The sequence below is a fragment of the Oryctolagus cuniculus genome, chromosome 19 (genome assembly GCF_964237555.1).
Source record: "Oryctolagus cuniculus chromosome 19, mOryCun1.1, whole genome shotgun sequence".
Classification (NCBI taxonomy): Eukaryota; Metazoa; Chordata; class Mammalia; order Lagomorpha; family Leporidae; genus Oryctolagus; species Oryctolagus cuniculus.
The window spans coordinates 23,981,855-24,001,318 of record NC_091450.1 but is presented as its reverse complement, the minus strand read 5'-3'; the positions used below and the strand labels follow the sequence as shown (position 1 = coordinate 24,001,318).

The following is a 19,464-nucleotide window of genomic DNA, read 5'->3' as shown; positions in this document are numbered from 1 at the left end:
GGGGGCTGCTTTCCCTCGGAGATCATGCTTGAGCTGGGAGCAGGAGGAGGAGTAGCAAACACAGCAAAAGGGAGACAGGCAGGGGGCCAAGGGACCTGCACACATGAAGACAGACAGCCTTGAGGTGGGCAGTGGCTTGGAGCCTCGGGGCAGTGGTCCGGAGACCAGTGCGCCTGGAGTGCAGGCAGTGCCGGAGGGGGAGAGTGATGTGGCCAGGTGAGCGTGTATATCATGCAAGATCTCAGAGGCCATGCGGAAGATTCTCGTGTTTTTCTTGAGATTGATGGAAATCCGTGGAAGGGGCTTGCGCAGGAGACTAGGAGCATAACACCATCAGAATTTCATTTCTGGAAGGTCACTTAAGGCCAGACGTGTGGGCAGCTCTATCGATGGGAAGTGAGTTAAATAAGCCACGGTGCAGGCTCCGCGGATACAGAGGAGAAAAGGGACCTCTGTTCTGTGTTCTCTGATTAGGATGTGGCTCAGGAGTAGCGTGTTAGGTGGCTATCCCGAGGAGCAGGGCAGTGTCGGAGAGGGAGGTAAAGTTACATCCTGGCATTAGAATTTCTACGTACTTACATAAAGATCTACCAGGATGAGGAAGAGGAGCGTATTGAAAGTTGCTGGACATCTAAGGCAGGCAAGGTGGACGGTGCAGGGGCAGGAGCCCCCATCTTCTGCAGGTGTGCTCTGCAATCTTGCTTTGACTGTTGAACCACGTGGCACATCGTTATTCAAAACTGGAATGAAAATCAGTTGAGCTAGGCTCTGTCAATGTGGTTGTACATCTGGGGGTAGGGCAAACATGCACGAGATGTGGGCCGTTGGCTATTGGTGGGAAACACCCACTTGATTTTGACCCCCATCTCAGATGCTTCTTACCTGATATTTCTATTTTAATCCATTATTGGACAAATAGCCCCAAACAGTAAGATCATCCTTCCTACTCTAACCAGGGTCTTTTTACTTCATTCATTGGAGTATTCAGTCTTTGACTATAATGTAAATTAAAAATGTGAAGTCTCAAAATTTTTTTTAAGATTTCATTTATTTATTTGAGAGGTAGAGTTACAGACAGTGAGAGGTAGAGACAGAGAGAGAGAGGTCTTTCCTCCCCTGGTTCACTCCCCAAATGGTCACAGCAGCCAAAGCTGGGCTGATCCGAAGCCAGGAGCTAGAGTTTCTTTCAGGTCTCCTTTGCGGGTGCAGGGGCCCAAGCACTTGGGCCATCTTCTACTGCTTTCCTAGGCCATAGCAGAGAGCTGGATTGGAAGAGGAGTAGCCGGGACTAGAATGGGCACCCATATGGGATGCTGATGTCACAGGTAGAGGATTAACCTACTGCACCACAGTTAACACTTACTTTGAATTGTGGTTGACGAGTTGCCCAGTTGGAGGGTAATAGTATGAAATCTTCATTGAGCATAGACTGCATGCCAGACATAGCACTTAGTTCTTGCAGCAGCTGACCAGTTGCCCTTTCGTAGACAAGGGAACTGAGGCACAGGAGATGAGGTGGTTCGTGCAGAGTCACCCTCATGGGTCACCCTGTGGAGGGCAGGGTGGGCTGTTAATGAATTTGATGGTTATTTTCTGAGTCCTGAGTCAGGTGCTGGGGAATTTGCTGATGACTGAGAAATGGTGTTTGCGGTTACAGAGTGCATTGTGTAAAGGGCCAGATGGACATGTCTGCATGTAACTGCCATACGGTGTGACAAGGGCTTGAAGCCAGAAGCCTGTGCAAGGGCCAAGTGTAACATAAAGGGATGGGAGGGAGGAGTCCGGGACTGGGACGGCACCCTGGGAGAAGAGGAGGTGCTTTGGAAGGGTCCTGTGCTGTGTGCAGGGCTTTGACAGGCAGGTGCAGAGTAGCCAACAACTTGAGAGGAGGGAGGAGCATCTGCAAAGGCGTGGAGGCTGCAGGCAGTGGTTGGGAACTGGAAACACAAGTGCTGGGGAGGTGATGTGGGGGAGGAGCTGAAGAGTGGGCGGGGCTAGACTCTGCAGGGCTGATGCTGGACTACGCTGGGCCTGGTGTGCCTTTGTGATGCTTTTGTGCTCAGCTCCAGAGATTCCCTCCTGACATAGCTGAGCGGAGAATGCATTTGTCTCTGAGTTCGGGGCTCAGTGGTGCAGATGACCTGTGTGGTCAGGGGAAACTTGGTCCCAGAGAGGACCAAGCTTGCAGTTAGGAAGTGCCCTGGTGCAAGGAAGACCAGGGAAGAGAGAGTGTCACAAGAGCCAGGAGGTGGTGGTGGTGGTGGTGGTGGGGGGGGCTCTTTGCAGGAGAAAGCCACCCCTGAGCTAGATTTTGGTGCATGAGGAGGAGTTGGGTGGGAGAAGAACTGGTGATGGAGTGAGAATTGAGCGCATGGGAGGGTCAAAGGCTTGAGGTCATGTGTGGATGTGAGACTGGCAGAGTGACTGGACATGGGACTGCAGAAAAAGGAGACCCTGGGAACTGAGCCCTGAAGCCCAAATAGGGAGTTTTCCAGATAAAGAAATAAGAGGACAAAGAGTGGCCACCTTGCGTGTTTTGAAACACTGGGGCACACAGGACCCTCTGTCCCTGCTGTGACTCAGCTCCAGGGAGCCCAGGAGTGGCTCGCCCTAGCACTTGCCCTCCACTGCCCCCATCCTGTGAGCACCGAGTTCTTCAATGCAGTCTGGGTGGGTGGCTGTCAGGTGTGATCACACTCACTGCCCGTGCTGACCGTTCTCTGCCAGGCAGGCGCGTCTCCCAGCACGGCCAGAGTCCGAGAAGCGAGCAGCCAGAATGTCGGGCCAGGTAAGAATAATTAAAACGGGATCAGGGTCCATCCTGTGGCGATGTCAGTTTTGGAGCTCCCAGCATGGAGGCCCCTGGCCATGGCTGAACTTGCTTCGGGAGGTCTGGCACTCTGCCGCCTCACCTGCCCTGGTCCAGCTCCCTCTAGCCACCTTGGAAGGCAGTGCTTTCACTGTTTGGCCTCTGTGTGCAGACGCAATGCTGTTGTCATTTCATTCACATGACCTCAAATTCTCAAGGCAACAGCCCTAGGAGGTAGGAAGGGGGAACTGAGGCTCCACAAGGCTCCGAGTCTTGCCCGTGCGTGGGCAGTAGGAGCCAAAGCCAAGGCTGGCCCTAGATTTTCGATTTGCTGTCAGTTGTGGATTTTCTGGGTTTGCTCAACACTGTTGTTTCCGAGTTGTGGGAGCAGCACTGGCCTTGTTCTCTGCTGTCGTGGACTGAGTGTGTGTACTCTTCCCATTCACACACTGTGAAGCCCTGAGCCCCAGTGGGGTTATAATTGGAAGGTCCCTTTGGGGCAGTTAGGGTCATCAGATGGGGTCATGAGGCTGGGGCTCCCATGAGGGGATTAGCGTTTTAATAAGAAGAGCAACAGAGACCAGGACTTGCTCCCTCTGTATCCTGGGAGAAGATAGTGAGCAGGCAGCAGTCCTGAAGCAGGAGGAGAGCCCTTACCAGGAACTCACTGCTGGTGTCTTGGTCTTGGACTTCTCAACCTCCGGAGCTCCGAGAAATAAAGCTCTCTTAAGCTATCCAGCCTATGACAATTTTTTGGGCCGCCTGATCTGACAAAACAACACGTATGCACCACACAGCATGCATCCACCCTCAGCATGCATCTTCCCCACAACGTGTTTCCTCTGCCTAACATGTATCCTCCCTCCAACATGCATCCTCCCACAACATGCATCCACCCCCAACATGCATCTATTCCCAACATGCATTCTCCACATAACATGCTTCCTCCCCCCACGCTGTATTCTCCCCACAACATGTATCCACCCCCAACACGCATCTTCCTCCTAACATGCATCCTCCCTCCAACATGCATGCACCTCATAACATGCATCCACTCTGCAACATACATCCACCCCCAACATGCATCCTCCCCCCAAAGTGTTTCCTCCGCCTAACACATATCCTCCCTCCAACATGCGTGCACCCCACAACATGTCTCCACTCCCAACATACATCCACCCCCAACGTGCATCCTCCCAATGTGTTTCCTCCGCCTAACACACATCCTCCCTCCAACATGCATGCACCCCACATGTTTCCACCCTACAACATACATCCACCCCCAACATGCATCCTCTCCACAACATATTTTCACCCCCAACACGCATCCACACAAATGTGTCCCCTGGTACAACATGCATCCCTGCTACAGTGTGTCCCTCCCATGACATGTCTCCACTGCTCCCAGCAGGCATCCTGTCCCTTCCAGGAAGCACTCGAATCCCCCTCTGGAGAGGTGCTTCTCCCCCACCAGGTGCATCTTGTTGATGCTGATCAGAGCTGACCATGTGACCAGGCAGGCCCATCAGAACTTTTTCCCAGGGCCTGGTCTCTCTGGTAGAATCTTCCCAGCCAACACGTTCCTCCTGGGGGTGCCCAGGAAGCAGGAAGGGAGTGTATTTTCTGCCACCTCATCCCAGTCTCGCTGCCAGGCCCGTTCTTCCAGCCTCCTGGTCTGCCGTCAGCTCCCTGAGGTCCAGTCACATCTCTTCTTGCTCGGGTTTGCCCCTGTTGCTTCTGTCGGTTGCAGTCAGAGGTGCTGGAAGACAGCCAGGCCTGCATCTGGGCACTTTAAGTGTCATTTGTTTTTAATCTCAGGTCCAGGTGTGTGGTGAGAAGATGTATGTATGCCTGCTGTGAGCCCGATGGGTGGGAAAAGTGCGGAACATTGAGTGTGTCCACACGGGATCCAGTACTGGGGATGGAGGGAGGCAGAAGCAAGGCACCAGCCTCAGTCCCTCCTCCAATAGGAGCTGGGTCAACAGGGGGTGCACAGGGCATGCAACGTGGCCTTGGCCTTCCAGTGTCCCCAGTGCAGTAGAAGAGATGTCCCACAGTGTGAATAAGAGTGTCAGGGTGAAGGTGACAAACTGATGGAGAGGCAAGGGCTCGGGAGAAACCCTGTTCACCAGATGTGGTAACTTGGACTCTTATCATGTGTTCTGCCTGGCTAAATGCTTTCTCTGCTTCCATAAAATAAGCCTTCATAATAACACTAGGAAGTAGCAACAACTATTTCTTCCAGGTTGCAGATGAGGAGACTGAAGCGTAGAGTTGTATGAAGGAACTTCCAAAAGTTCTTGGAAAATGGTGTTAAAAGATAAGCTAATTTTGTTAGACACATCTTGAAATTCATGCGTAGTTTTCTTCCTAATATGCATTTTTCATGACTGTTGGGAAGACCTCATATTTGCATGGATTTTGGAAGTTTTTGGCAGTAAAATGAACTTCATTTAAATCCATTTTTCATGGACTTTAAAATAATTTATTAGAGAGACAGAAATACAGTGATAGAAACAGAGAGACAGACAGAAGGAGAACTACCATCTGCTGGTTCACACATCAAATGCCCACGATGGCTAGGGATGGGCTGGGGCTGGAGCCAGGAACCCAGAATGCAGTCCAGGTCTCCCACATAGGTGGCAGCAACCCAATTATTTGAGCCATCACAGATGGCTGCCTGCCAGAGTCTGATGGGAAGTTGGATTCAGGAGCTGGACCCAGTGTTGAACCTGGGCACCCTGACCTGTGGCACTTGTGTCATGACCACTAGGCTAAGTCATCCCATTCTGCACGCACTTTCCATTACTGGCTTGCGGTTCCAGGGCTAGAACGTTGTCTAGCTGGGACCTAAATTCTCCCCTCTCTGGCTGCCAAGGTCATAGTTTTACAGGTGACATAGGAATGGAGGCTTTGAGCCAAGTTGGGGGAAGCAGGCTGAGATCATTCAGCCCAGTTAGACTACACACACCTCAGGCTGAAGGCATTAAAACAAGCTTTTAAAGCGTGTTCTGGATGTTGGAGCAGAGAGAAAAATTGTTCACATAATCCCTTCCCTCTGGTCCTCACTGAGGGGCCTCAGAAGCCCTTCAAGTCCTAGTCTCATAGTTAATGTAATGAATATCTTCCTGCAAACAAGGAATCTTCAAAGGGTTACTGCTTGCAGACCAACAGCCCTGACACACCATGTTTTTATCTGAACAAATTGCTGCTGATTTTTTTAATTTATTTTTTTGACAAGCAGAGTGGACAGTGAGAGAGAGAGGGACAGAGAGAAAGGTCTTCCTTTGCCGTTGGTTCACCCTCCAATGGCCGCCGTGGCTGGCGCACCGCGCTGACTCGAAGCCAGGAGCCAGGTGCTTCTCTTGGTCTCCCATGGGGTGCAGGGCCCAAGCACTTTGGCCATCCTCCACTGCACCCCCGGGCCACAGCAGAGAGCTGGCCTGGAAGAGGGGCAACCGGGACAGAATCTGGCGCCCCCACCAGGACTAGAATCCGGTGTGCCGGCGCTGCAGGAGGAGGATTAGCCTATTGAGCTGTGGTGCTGGCCGATAAGTGATTTCTTCTAATAGGTGCTTAGGCAGATTCACTCACCCTTTATATGGATAGATATGAATATATATGAATATATATATATGGATATGGATACATACATATGCCCATGGGAATATATGCCTGGATTTTTATGAATATCTGTGGATATATCCCATTCCCTTCTACGCTGGAGTGATCTGTATGTATCACTCAGCCCCTCTGAAGTGTGGGAAGGTTCTGCCTGTTCCTTTCTGTCACGGGGCCCGGAGAGGCTGGAAGAGTCTGAACCTGGGACCCGCTCGGACCTGTCTGTCTCAGATGGTTCAGTACCGCTCAGTCTTAGGGAAGGCTAGTGGCTGAGGTTTGCTTGAATTCTCGCCCGACGCCAGTCATCAGCAGAAGCCCCCAGAGTGCCTCCATGAACTAGGGCTTGTGGTAATCTGGGGGTTATAAAGAGACGAGGCCTCGTTCTGTTGGTAGAAATCTTCTGAGGATCCTTTTGACAACTTTTAGGGTGTTGAAGATGCTCATATGCTCTGAACAGTGGCTTCTCTCCCAGGGGCACATCCCAGGACTGTAAAGAGACCACTGTTCATGGGCACAGAGGAACATGCACGCAACTGTTATTGCAGTGTCTCTACAAAGCTCAGACCATGGAGATCCCATATCCAGGAAATCAGTCTCTGGAGTGGGGCTCAGTTGTCACTGTGTTTAAAAAAAAAAAAAAAAAGATTTATTTATTTGAAAGACAGGGTCACAGAGGGAGGGAATGAGGGAGGGAGGAAGGGATGGGAAGGGGAGGACAGACAGACAGACAGACATATGTTCCATTTTCTGGTTCACTCCCCAAATGGCCACACTGGCTAGGGCCGGGCCAGGCCAAAGCCGGCAACCTGGAACTCCATCCGGGTCTCCCATGGAGGTGACAGGAGCTCATCTGATTTCCCAGGAGCATTAGTAGACATTTGGACTAGAAATAGAGCAGCTGGGACTTGAACTGGCACTCATATGGGATGTTGACTTTGGCGGCGGCAGCTTAACCTGTTGTGCTACAACACTGGCCCTGTCACTGTGTTTTGAAACTCTTGGGTAATTCCAGTGTGCAGACTAGATTGGGAACCCCTGACCTAACTTTTCACTGTAAGGTGGGTAAACAGACTGTAGTAAGCTTATTTATGAGTTAACTTGCTTAATTAAAGTGAATGAATGACACCAAAAGACTCGTACGAGAATGTCTATGACAGCACTATTGATAACGGCCCCAAATTGGAAACAACCTAAACCTCCATCAAGAGTTCAGTAAATAAATTGCCTTGGAGTCATACAGTCGAATGTTCTGCAATGAGAACCAACAACTGTTTTACACGTGTGAATCTCACCAAACACAGCCTTGAGCAAAAGTCAGACATGAGACAAGAAGGTGTTCAGAGTGTGGGAGTTTATCTATGCAATGTTCTAGAAAACGGAGGCTGCAGCATTTTCTGTAAAGATTTTAAGGCTGTGAAGAGGTTGTTCTCTCTTGCCACTCACCTCTGCCAACTTAGTGCAGGAGCAGCCATGGAAGATACAGGAACGAGTGTGGCTGTGTTCTGATGAAACTTTGTTTCTATGACCAGGTGGCAGGCTGCGTGTGATGGTTTGCTGCTCCCCATTCAGGGTGGGCACCGTGAATGTGTGGTGGAGCCACCAGGACAACTGTCACCCTGGGTGGAGGGCAGTGAAGGGGAAGAAGCACGTGACAGCTCCAGAGACACAAAAATGAGTTTTCCTTCTTTTCTTTGGCTGCTGGTTAGTTGTTGTCTTTACTTCATGGAAATCATCATTCTGTGCATTTAGGAAGTGTACACTTTTCTGGATGAAGCTCTCCAGTGTTAACTTTACATTAGAAGTGGAAAATATTTCTGAAAATAGATGTATTTATTGTTTTAGTAAAATGTGACCCATTCATAAAATGTTCTATTTCTTCCAAAAAATTTGCAGATTAATACTACATGTCTGAAAGTGTTAATGTGCAAAAATGTAGGCTTTGGAAGCTATATTCAAATGTAAAACATACAAAAATATAGTGGGCTATTTGGGGACCATAAATAGGTTAAGATTTCTAGAGGAAACAAACCCTGAAGTTCAGCAGAGCAGATATGCTGTGGTGGGTTTGGGGAGGAAGATGGGATGGGAGGAGATGCTAGGGTTTGACGTAATATCATCAGATTTTATTCATGGAGTAAAGGGTGACTAAATGGGCTTTATCATGATATCCTATTTGTTCTCTGATGTATTTAAATATTCACTAATAATAGGAATAGGATAAGAAATGATACCTCTGTTTTCCAGGATGTATTTTTTTCAAGACTTATGTACTTATTTGAAAGGCAGAGTATAGAGGCAGAAGCAGAGAGAAAGAAATCTCCCATCTACTGGTTCACTCCCAAATGGTCACAATGGCTAGAGCTGGGTTGATCCAAAGACAGGAGCCAGGAGCTTCTTCCTGTTCTCCCACCTTGGGCCATTTTCCACTGCTTTCCCAGATGCATTAGCAGGGAGCTGGAATTGGAAGTAGAGCAGCTGGGACTCGAACTGGTGCCCACATGGGATGCCAGCACCACAAGCAGCGGCTTTACCTGCTATGCTACAGTGCCAGCCCCCAGGATGTATGTTGTGAACCCACGAGAGAAGGAGCTTCTATTTAATTCATTTATTTATTTCTAGAGCCTGATGCACAGTAGGTACTCATGAAATATTGATTGAGTACATGAATCAGATGTTCATGACCTGGGGCAGCTGGAGACTGATTAAAGACTAGGTTCAGTTTGGAAGCATGGTGGGCAATTGAAGAAAAGGGGAGTTGGCATCCGTCTAAAGACCCCACCTGGGATACAGACAGGAAGCCAGGCACTGCCCAGGTCCTTTGTGAGCCCTACCTGCAGAGGCACTGATTTTCCAGGCTGAATGGCAGTAGCAAAGCCTTGGGAGAAATATTTCAAGGCTGATGCCTGCTGTCCTTACTTGCCCTGTCCATCCTGACTGTGTCCAGGGAACACTGGGAGGATCCCTCCCCTGGCCTGCTCAGCAGGGCTGTCTAGTAAATTCTGAATCCCTTGTCAGTAGCCAGGAAGCTGAGCTGGCCCCTGACTACAGATGGGGAAGGAGGAGATGGGGGAGACGGAGGCTGTGTTGGAGAGGCAGGCGGAACCCCGCTCGACTCTTGGCGGGCTGCCCAGGCGTGAATGGGAGAGAGGTCTTCCCATGAAGCGTGAGTCAGCCTCTGAAGCTTGGGGAAGGGGCGGTAGCAACGGTGGCCTAATTTGGTGCATAGCTGGGGAAGGCAAACGTCTCCCAGGGCACCGGGGATGCTGTCATTTAAAAAATTCATGACTCTCCTTACTCACCGTGTGCTGTCGCCTGTATCATCGCTCTTTAGGAGCGCGAATACAAGGAGCCACGTGCCATGCCTGATTATTTTTATGATGGCCATTATTATGAATGCCATCCTTGTTATTGTTGCGGGTGAGTCTTTGATGCAATTAATCAGAGCAGCCCAGGTAAAGAAAATGGAGAAGGCTAATACATGGCAGAGCTCCTTGCCAGCTCAGTGTTCAGCTCAATTTTAGTGGTACCCGTGGGGTTGTTTCTATTTGATTTCTCTTTAGAGGATCGTTCATGGATCCTGGCCTGTTTTGCATTACATTTAGCCTACTTATTCCACAAAAACTTCTCCCGAGTGTTTATTCTATGCCAGACACTGTTCTAGAGGCTGGTGACTTGGTGATCGATACATTAGGTAAAGTCCCTGCTTTGTTGCAGGTGATGGCCTAGTGTGTGAGGATGCAGGGGCACGTGGAAGAAGCAAAAAAGAAGTGAATAGGAACGTTTCCGATAGTTTGAAGCACTAAGATTAAAATGGCAGAAGGATACACTGGCTAGAGTGTATCCTGGAAAGGCAGTGATTGGATTAGGACCTGAAAGAGGAGGATTGAAAGGGCAGAGGGGAGGAGAGGTCTAGCCAAGGAAACCTCGGGTGCAAAGGTCGTGAGGCAGGAAAGCAAGTTAGGGTAGTTCTACAAGCCAATAGGAAGCCCGTGTGGTTGGAACCACAGGTGAGCGGGGATGAGTGATTCATAATGGGGTGAGCAGTCGGGGAAGGACGGTGTCACAGAGACTCTCTGAGACTTCAGTGAGGAGTTTGGACTGCCGCCTGGTCAGCACTGTCCTGTAGAATTTTCTGGGGCAATGGAAGTGCTCATTGCGCGCTGTGTTGAATATGGTAGTCATCAACCACATGGGACTTTTGGGCAATTGACATGTAGCTAGTGCCGCTGAGAAACTGAATCCTTCATTGGAATCAGATTGGAATACCTACATGTAGCTGTAGGCTACCATATTGGATAGTGCAGTTGTCATTGACCAGGAACCAGTGAGGGGCTTGGAGCAATGGGCGATATGATTATTATTTTTGGAGAATGGATTTTGTTGGCAAGAATAGATGCAGGAATCCATGTAGGAGGCTGTTGTTACATCCCATTCATTTTCCCTGAAGAGCCTGGCAGCTGAGTTGTGTTCAAAGAAGGGTTTTCTTTCACTTTACTCCTTTTTTTTTTTTTTTCAAATTCCACTCTCTTTCCTAGAATGATATGGGATTATGGTACAGGGGGCCATCTGGACTGAGTGGATTCCTTAAGGAAATAAAAAGGAGGCATATGTATGTTACTCAGCTGGGCAGTCAATTCTAGTGCTCCTTGGAAAGTGGTTCTGACTTTTTTTTTTCCCAAATATTTTTTTGTTTACTTGAAGGGGGGAGTGGAGAGATAGAGAGATATCTTCCATCCACTGATTCACTCCCCAAAAGGCTGTAACAACCAGGTCTGGGCTAGGCAAAAGCCAGGGGCCTGGAACTCCATCCAGGACTCCCATGTGGTTGGCAGGGCCTGTGTACTTGGGCCATCTTCCATTGCTTTTCCAGGTGCATTAGCAGGGAGCTGGGTCAGAAGCACAGCTGCCAGCATTTGAACAAGTGCTCAGATGGGATGCTGGTGCTGCAGGTGGTGGCTTAACGTGCTGTACATGGTAAATGCTTCTTGACTCCCAGAAAGATGCAGGAGTCAGTTAGGTCCATTTGGGCCATTGCTGGGTGAGGAGGACATTTTGGTTTCAGAGTGGAGACTCGCTAGGTGACTACGCAGGAAAAGACTAACTCACTCCACACCTCACCTTTCCTCCTGCAGACCAAATGCACTTAATAAAACCTGAAATTGTTAAGGATAGTTGTCTTTTTTTGAGTGCTTGAGAGCTCAATGACATATGTGTATATAGCACCCTGAATCTTTGTAACCAGTCTACCTTTTAATGATCGATTCACATAAACATTTGAGATGACTAATATCCCTATTAAGATCCTGCAAGTAGGGATAGTACTGGTTTGGGTAAGATGGAAAGAGCCCTAGATTGGGACTTCTGAGGCCTGTGTTTTGATTTTAGATTTACTACATATTGACTGTATGACCCTGTTAAAGGCTCTTGCCTTGCCCACATACTATTTGGAGAGGATAAAGCATTCCTCAAGAGCCCTCTGGATTCTGTTGCCTATGGCATAAAAGCGTGCTTGCTCTCCTTATAATGCACAAGGACCCTCAGGGTGTCATTGGAAGTGGAGCTTGGGAGGGAAGTCCTAAGTGGAGGGTCTTCAGCAACTGTACAGCCAGGATTCCTTGGTGACAAGAGACACATTCTGGCTATCTGTAAGCGCCCCTTGAAGTTAGACATGTCCCCATGAGTTGACTGGGCCATCAGCTTTTGCTTAGGGTGCAGCCACACCCACCTTCTATGTGCCTGGTGTCTCAGTGGTGGACATTTGAGTAGGAGCCTTGGAGAGCCATGTCTGACTCCCTGCATTCTCATCTGATGGGCTGTATTCCTGACTCTCAGAAGGACAAGAACGAGGCAGTTCCAGGGCTCCTTGTAGAATGGCAGTGAATGGCAGTGAAAAACTACCTAGTTTCAGTCCTTCATTCACAAGCTCAAGATTCAAAGTCTGAGGGAAAAGCCCATGTTTGGACAACCTTGGGCCACTCCTTATGCAGGAGCAGGCAGGGCATCTTAACTAATAATTGCACTAAAGTTATATCCAGTGGAAGAGAGTTAGTTCCCTAAAGGAAATTGATGTTCTTACAAAAGAAGGGGACAAGGCCACCAGACAGCAAACATAACCAAATTCTGAAAACGTGATTGCGATGTACATATAAGCCATATGTCACACGTGATTTCCAATTCTAAGTGATATCTTTATTAATAAGAATATTCAGTTCAATTTGAAAATAATCTTAAACTTGGAATGATCTCCATCTGCGTCTCCATCTTTATCTAATCTACCTATATTTGTCTACACCTGTATTATCTGTAGCTGTGCTTATACCTATCTCTCTATAAACTTTCTGGGTTGCTTTGGAATAATCTGAGATTCTGACATTTGTATTTTGTTAATCTACATGTTCAAAAGTTCAGTTTATTCATTCATCAACCCAATAGATATCTGTTGAGTATTTATTGTGGCCAGACACTGTACTTATTGCTGTGAAGTTGTATAGGATGTATTGAATTGTATAAGATACATTCTCTGCTCTTGAGTAGTTTTTGGTTAAGTGTGTTTGTTATTTTTTATTGATAATTCCACTAAAAATGTGTCCAGTGGAAGAGAGGTAGCTCACACACAGCTCTTACCATCACATGAATGAATGGTTAAGGGGAGAGACTCAGAATATAGAGGTATTGCCTCTGTTACAGTAGTTGTGCTTATAGGTTTTCAGTGTTTATGGATTAACAGAAATATTTAAGTGACAATAAAAGGCATTCTGGCAGAAGTAACAGAGGCCAAAATACAGACATTCTGCACTGGGTTGATGTCATCAGGATTTGGTGAGGTTAGTGTAGGAATTTTGAGACGAGGGACAGGCAGGTGATGATGGATGATGACCCTGATACTTGGCGAGATTCTCAGTCATCCTCAAGGGACATGAAGTCACACTCAGTGACCTGAGTTATAAAGAAAGATAATAGCTTCATTTATGTGAACAGCTTTTGGGGCAATGAACACTAAAGCAATAGAAATTTCCAGTTAAACTTTAATTTATCAGCAAATTTGATGAGCCGGCGCATCCCGACTAATCAAAGTTTTACTGTGATTCTCAATTAGTTTCACTTGGCAACATGTTGGCCCCAATCTTCAGTTGTCTGCAAATCTTGCTTTGCCGTCCCCACTGATTGCTCTAGGAGGAGAAACTCATTAATTTTGTGTGGTCCTTCAGATTTTCTCCTGTCCTGTTGTGGCCGTTACCATGTGTGTGTCGACTTTACCTGGCAAGGTCTGAGATGGAGGGTCCCTTGCCAAATTATTGTTATTGTACTACCATCCCAACTGGATCACAGAGATTTGACAAGAAGCTTAATTCCTTTGGAGTTCAGTTGCCCTAGCCATTTAGACCAAAAATACTTTCCCCATTTTCAGAATCTCTGAATCATTCCAGGTGTGCTGGGGTGAGGACAGTGGAAGGTAACAGAGGGGCTCCAGGCAGGCGAGCGCTACAGTGGGAAATAGCCTAAATCGGGATTAAGAATCTGTCTGCCCTGTTTTCGGGTGTGGTGTAGTCTAGGCTATCGCCCTAAGTAGAGAAATGAAGCCACGTGGTGGAGACAGGCAGTTAGTTTGGGGACCTCGGAGAATGGCTGGAGGTAAGCCAGGGAAGGTTTCTAGAAAGAGGTGACATTTAAGATGATCCAAAAGAACATTGAGGGTTGCATAGTTTCATAGTAAGAGAACACGGTGAGCTGCATGGGCAGAAAAAGGGATCCGTGCAAGCAGGAAGCTCTGAAAGTTGGGCTTCACTCCCTGACTTGATTTCCACGGACGTGGGAGAGGAAACCTTTAAGAGCCTCTAGCTGACTCACTGCATTTTGTTCCCCATGTCTTAGGGTCTGGCAGTATTCCAGATAGGGGATGGGTTTCTGGGTGGATGCTGTTATAGCAGTCACTGGGGGTACATAAGTGAAAGGGATGACTCCTGCTTCCAGGGAATTCATGACAGTGGGAAGCGTTGGTGCCATGGAGAACACAGTCCAGCCTGGTAAGATCAGGTAAGGCTTCCTAGGAACTGACAGCCAAGCACAGCTGTGGAGAATGAGAGAGAGCCAATGGGTAAATAAGGGTGGGAGAGGAGGGGTAGGATCTTTGCAGAGGGCTGAGCAGGTGCAAAGACAGATGAGATAGAGAGCAAGAGTGAGAGAGAGCTTGGAAATGGGCCGACAACACAGCAACATGATGCTTCTCCAGAAAAATAAAATGGAAGCTTGCATTTGGCCCATATATTTCATCATAACCAAAAATGGCGCCATCGCCTTGGTACCAGGACCATTGGGCTGTTCACTGTTTATTCTGGAACGAACAAGTGTGACTTCTGTTTCCCCTTGAGAAAGACTTTCTCAGTGCCGCCAACTTCATCAAATGATCATTGCGGTTTACAAAGACAAGGAAGAGTACTGCTCTTGTTGATGTTGATGTTGATGGTAACTGACATCTGAGTACTATTTGAAGCCCTCAGAATTTAATTATGCTCCATGTAGATGGTACATAATTTGAAATACTAGGCAGTGAGTGTGTTACTAAACCCCAGACCAAGTGCCAAAAAGCCACCTCCATAAAACACCTATAAACAGTGATGAAAAACAACAGTATTTGTTTCCAGAGTAAGCTGCTTAATTTCTTTATTTCTTTATTTGACAGAGTTAGACAGTGAGGGAGAGAGACAGAGAGAAAGGTCTTCCTTCCATTGGTTCACCCCCAAAATGGCTGCTACGGCCAGAGCTATGCTGATCTGAAGCCAGGAGCCAGGTACTTCTTCCTGGTATCCCACGTGGGTGCAGGCGCCCAAGCACTTGGGCCGTCCTTCGCTGCCCTCCCGGGCCACAGCAGAGAGCTGGACTGGAAGAGGAGCAACCGGCCCTAGAACCTGGTGCCCATATGGGATGCCGGTGCTGCAGGCAGAGGATTAACCAAGTGAGCCACGGTGCTGGCCCCGCTGCTTAATTTCTAATGTGAGTGATGCTCTTGACAGTCCTGGAGGAGGAGTCTCTTTCCTTCAGCACCCTTGGGTGGGGAGACAGGTTGAGATCATTGTAGAATATTTGGCTTTTATGTTTAAGGGGGTGAGAAATTTTCTTAATTTTCTTTTCAATTTGTTTTCTTCCCATCAAAATGTAACAGAACCGTCTCATTAAAAAATGGGTTGGTGAGTGACGGGAGGAATGGATAGAAGGATGGATGTGTGTGGGAGGAAATACATCCAAGCATTAATTGTAGAATGTAGGTGGTGTGTGTGTCTTCACTGTTCTATTCTTTCACATTTTCCATATGTTGGAAACTTTCCATGATAAAATGTTAAGGAATAAAACAGGGAATCGTGGTGTCTTTGATTTATGGGATGGTTCTTGATCTGCTTTGAGGATCCTGGAACCTGACTACCAACTTTGACTCCTCTCCCCTCATGAATGCCACTCATAGTCACCAGGAACTGCAGATTCAACACTGCATTAAATCTTTTTTTTTCTTTCTAAAGACAAGAGTAACAGAGAGGGAGAGACAGAGATCTTCCATCTGCTGGTTCACTTCCCATATGGCCACATTGCCCAGCTCTGCTTCTTCCAAGTCTCCCAAGTGGGTAGCAGGGGCCCAAGGGCTTGGGCCATCTTCCACTGCTTTTTCCAGGCCATCAGCAGGAAGCTGGGTGGGAAGTGAGCAGCCAGGACACAGACTGGCGCCCATATGGGATGCTGGTATTACAGGTGGCTGCTTAACCTACTGCCAGTTCCAACATGAAATCTTCAGAGAGCACTGACTCCTTGGCTGTTCCGATAGCTCTCTTGTCATTCAGTTCTTGCCGGAGTTATAGCCACACCTCCTTCCTGATCATTGCCTGATCTCTTGCTGACAGATCTGCCATGCTGCTGCCAAGGAATCTTCTAGTTATTCCATAACCATCTTCTGAGCATTTATCATATGCGAGATATTGTGCTAGTACTAGATGTTTGCTCAGGTACGCAAAACTGGCTGATCACACTTTGATTCATAACACACTCCCGTTCTTCCATGCAGCACTTGCTTTTGTCTAGCTAATTATGTTTAATAGAGTTAATTATTTCTAATAATGTAATAGGCACCTGGGAGCCCAGACTCCAAAACAAAGCTGGAATATTGACAGTATGATGCATCTAACCATATGGTTTTCTACCTGGCTCATCATTTACTTGGTTTTCTTTTGATGTATTTGTTGTTTAATTATATTGCTAAATATGTATATTTCTCTTTTGGTTGCCTTTCATTTTGTGACGTGTATATTGTGTATCATGCCATATCTCATCTTTTGGAATTCCCTCCCTCCATCTCATCCTGCCTCACACTCATATCAGACAAGGCTGGTATCATCAAGGGACCACACTTTGAGTAGGGTCTATAGACTTTTAATTCTGTTTTTATGAGTGTAATTTCTCTTTAGATTTAGTTGCAGCTCTTCAAGGCCAGTGTCAAATTTGATGAGGGCATTCAATCACCTGCATCTCTGCATCTTCTACCAGCTCTTTTCTCTCTTTTAGATAATTTGTATAAAAATGTTTTCAATGTGAGACCTTCTATGGCAAATCTTTGAGGTCTTCAATGTCTGAAAATATTTTTATCATACCTTTATATTTTAATGACAGCTGAATTGGATATAACAGTTTAAGTTCTATTTTTCATTTAATTTTTTAACAATATTACTTGATGTATTCTTTTTTTCCCCTCAATATTATAATGTGAAGATGAAGAGATCAATGAAATACCTCAAACAAAATTCAAAAGATTAATCATAGGAGTACACAGAAGCAATCAGAAGCAAATCCACAAATTAAAGAAATCCACATATGACACAAATGAAAATTTTTCCATGAAATTGAGATTTTAAACAGAAATTATAAAGAAGAATTTGAAATAAAAATTCAGTAGATCAAATAAAAAATGTGGTGGAAAACCTTAACAACAGACTTTGTGGAGCAGAAGAAAGAATATCTAAGCTAGAAAACAAATATTTGGAAAATTTTCAGTCAGAGCAAAAAAAATTAGAAAAAAACAAAAAAGTGTTGGAGACATATGGGATATATCAAAAGACCCAACATATGGGTCTTTTTTTTTAACTTTTATTTAATGAATATAGATTTCCAAAGCACAGCTTATGGACTACATTGGCTCCCCCCCCCCCCCATGACTTCCCTTCCACCCGCAACCCTCCCCTTTCCCGCTCTCTCTCCCCTTCCATTCTTATCAAGATTCATTTTCAATTTTCTTTATATACAGAAGATCAGTTTAGTATACATTAAGTAAAGATTTCAACAGTTTGCACCCACATAGAAATACAAAGTGAAAAATACTGTTTGAGTACTAGTTATAGCATTAAATCTCAATGTACAGCACATTAAGGACAGAGATCCCACATGAGGAGTAAGTGCACAGTGACTCCTGTTGTTGACTTAACAAATTGACACTCCTGTTTATGGCATCAGTAATCTCCCTATGCTCCAGTCATGAGTTTCCAAGGCTATGGAAGCCTTTTGAGTTCACTGACTCTTAACTTGATGTATTCTTAATTCTAGTACTGCTGATGAAAAACCCTTAGTGCTTTTTCCTTTGTAAGAATAGGATCTGCTCACTTTTACTAGAAGCTTACGGAATTTCTTCTTAGTTTTTGATAATTTTCTTTCATTTTCTATGGTGTGTCTAGATGTGCGTTTTCACTCATTTCTCCTCTTTGGAACTTTTGTAAATCCTGAGAAGTTGATATCTATTATTTCCTGAAATAACTACTCCTTCCTCCTTCTACTTTCATATCTGTTTATGGGAATCTGATTATTCTAATGTTAATGATTTTCTATCCTTCATGTCATTTAGCTTTTTTTTTGTCTATTTTTTGATTGTTTATTCTTCATTCTGAAAGATTTCCTGAATCTTCTAATGGATTATTCTTTAGCTGTATCCATTCTGTGTCCATTTATCCATCCATTGTGTTCTTTATTTCAGCCATTACATTTGAAATGTCTGATAGTGCAACTTGACTCTTTTTAATTTCTTCTACTTGTTTTACATTGTTAATGTCTTCCTTTATCTCTTTAATATATTTAATAAGGCAAAACGTTCAATTCCATTTGTTATAATATTTTTGTTTCTGTTGGAGTCTGTAGTGCACTGTGCTATTTTTCTCTTGGAGTGCTTGTATTCTCCAAGTGTCTTACTGTATTGGGTTGTGAGCTCCATATTACCCTGGAGGTATCAAGCTACTCTTATAGGCAGTGTAAATGGACTGTAGCCAGACTTCCAGATCAGCCCGAGTGAGCTTAGGGGCAGGAAGTAGATGAGCCCTGGGATAGAGAGCCCCAGATACCGGAGCCCACAGTCTGTCACTCCACACTCAGAGCCTTGCTCTTGCCCTGATTCTCTCGTGCCTGGCAGCACCTGGACCCCAGGGCTGAGTTGGGCTGTGGGGGCCGGCACTGCTTGCTCCAGGGCAGTGGTGGGAGTGCAAGGGCCAAACTCCTGCAGGCTCCCCTTCCAGCTTATCCTCGGAGCCACGCTGGGCTTTGCCTCGGCTCTGAGTCATCGCCCATGCATCCAAGAACAGCCCCCGGCCTCTCTAGCAGTCCCCACAGGGCTTCTGCTTTGCCACCAGGTCCTTCAAGGATGCACCTGGTGGAGGGAGGTGGCGGTCGAGCGAGCTCAACATGTTGCTCAGAAACGAGGCTGGCAATCTTGACTTTCACTCTGCTGGGTCTTTCTTGGGGCTGCATTGTGTCCCTGTCTCCCTCCATATACGTGTGGCATTGTCAGCCCCCAGAATGTCCCAGTGGGACGGTGTTTGGAGACAGAGTCTTTAAAAATGTAATGAAAGTAAAGTGAGGTCACATGGGTGGCTGCTGTCCTATAGGAAGCAGAGATGGAGACACAGAGACACGGACATTCACAGAAGGGAGAGAGTAGGGAGACTCAGCCCTCCACACACAAGAAGGGTGGCCTCAGAGGGAACCAGCCCCAAGGTAGCTTCATCTGCCAGCCCTGG

General features: G+C 46.7%; 1 protein-coding gene and 1 pseudogene across 3 annotated transcripts in view; both read left to right on the top strand.

Moving 5' to 3' along the window:
* The window catches only part of SHISA9 (shisa family member 9), a 319,156-nt gene that overhangs the window by 61,962 nt on the left and 237,730 nt on the right, over positions 1-19,464 (top strand). The gene's annotated exons all lie outside the window — the stretch shown is intronic.
* LOC127491479 (large ribosomal subunit protein eL37-like) overlaps positions 104-19,464 on the top strand; it is a 34,921-nt pseudogene continuing 15,560 nt past the window's right edge.